Raw genomic sequence first — 2,147 nt, forward strand, 5'->3', positions numbered from 1 at the left:
AACACAATTTAACAAATATTTATTGAGTGACTATTATATGTCAGGAACATTATTACTAATGTTACATTAGTAATGATAGTTACTAATTGGAAATTAGTAATCATAGTCACTAATTGGAAATTAGTAACTGAAAATATTGAGATAGCTATGACATAATCTTTGTCATGAAAAAGTCTGCATTTCAGAAGAAGAGTTAGGCATCTAGACAAATAAATGGAATATATTGCATTAGGTACTCATCAAATGCTGTAGAGAGCTACTTGGAGTCATTTCTTTAGCCAGTTATGGGAGGTGAGGGGAAATTATAGAAGGAGGTGACATTCTGACCTGCATTTTTACGGCCAGGGGATTATACACATGTGTATGAGATTTCTTCCAAAGTAGAGTTCCTAATGTTATATAAAGGTAATTGTGCTATCTCAAAAATAGAGATGAAACAAGTGAGAAATAGGACAACAATGTATCCTTGTAGCTTATTAAATGTCTTTCCATGTATCAAAAGAAATAAACATTTGATAATCAAGTTAAGCACGAGCATGGTTGGAATACACATGCACTTGGCGAGCATACCTTACCGAATGATATCTGGCTTTGAGTCAAGAATTCCCATGCAGTACTGATTTAGATCTACATTTTTACTTTTATATGAAGGTGATTGGATATTTGTAATTTTTAAGAGTCTTATATGAGATTATATAAAATGTGGTTGCTTTTGTTTTCAAAGAAAAGAAAATTTAGTGATTTAATTATTTAACATGGAACCCATTTTTTTTTTTTAATTCTCAATTACAGTTAACCCTTGAACAACTGGGTTTGAACTGCATGGATCCACTTACATGCTGATATTTTGGTAAGTACAGTACTGTAAATTTATTTTCTCTTATGACTTTCGTAATATTTTCTTTTCTTTGGCTTACTTTATTGTTAAAGTACAGTATATAATACATAAAAATACAAAATATGTGTAAATTGACTGTGTTATGGATAAGGCTTTTGGTCAACAGTAGGCTATTAGTAGTTAAGTTCTAGGGGAGTCAAAGTTGTTTGTGATTTTTTACTTTGAGAAGATGGGGAGTTGGCTTCCCTAACTGCCATATTCAAGGGTCAGCTGTACACTACTTTATACCAAGATAAACTCTCTATGTGTTTCTAAAAGTCTTCCAGAAGTTCCTTGTCCACTCGACTCCTCATTATTTCTTTTTAGGAATGATAGGGAATTTTTTTCCCCCAGTATCCTCACGTAATGTCATGAATTTCATCTTAAGTGGACAGGATCAAGTTTCACACTTACCATCCAACCAGTCATGATGGCTAGAGGAATGGAATGCTCCATTGGCTTAGCCTAAACTGCACGTGCCCCTGCAGGATTTGGCATAAATTTAACTTGCAGAAATGGAAATTAAGGTTGTTAAAAGTGCAATGTAGGGATGCTTCCGAGGAGACAATCAGTAATTATGCACTACACAGATAAATATGTGAATAAAGGGGCACCTGGGTGGCTCAGTTGGTTGAGTGGCCCTCTCTTGATTTCTGCTGCTAGGGTTGTGATCTGGAGACCCTAGAATCAAGCCCCTTCTTGGGCTTCTTGCTCAGCAGGGGGTCTGCTTTGGATTTTCTCTCTCTCTCTCTCTGCCCCTCCCCCTGCTCACTTTCTCTCTCTCTGAAATACATAAATATTTTAAAAATTTATATATTTTTATAATATAAATAGTATAATAGCTTAGATGATAGCAGATTAAGTAGTATAATAGTAGATTAGGTAGTAAATAGATTAAATAATTCAAAAATGTTTTGATTTTTGATTTCTAATGTGGCTAACAAAAAAAAAATATATATATATATATATATTTATATATATATATATATATATATGGCTCCATTTCATGGGGGCTGTTGCCCTAATAGAATAATGATGTAATGGATGGAAAGTTAGCAATATTCACAACCAAAAGATATATGTTCACTTAAACTAAGAAAGAATAAAAAAAAATACCTCACTGAAATAGCTGCACAAAACTGAAAACACAGTTATCACTTCTTACAGTTTGGAAAGATTCCTTTGCCTTTAAGTCCCAGCAAGATTCTTCCTGTGCCAGTGATACCACCTCACTGTGTTGAAGACACCATCAGATTCTTTAAGAATTTCC

This window comes from Ailuropoda melanoleuca, chromosome 1 (assembly GCF_002007445.2).
Source record: "Ailuropoda melanoleuca isolate Jingjing chromosome 1, ASM200744v2, whole genome shotgun sequence".
In the NCBI taxonomy this organism is placed as follows: Eukaryota; Metazoa; Chordata; class Mammalia; order Carnivora; family Ursidae; genus Ailuropoda; species Ailuropoda melanoleuca.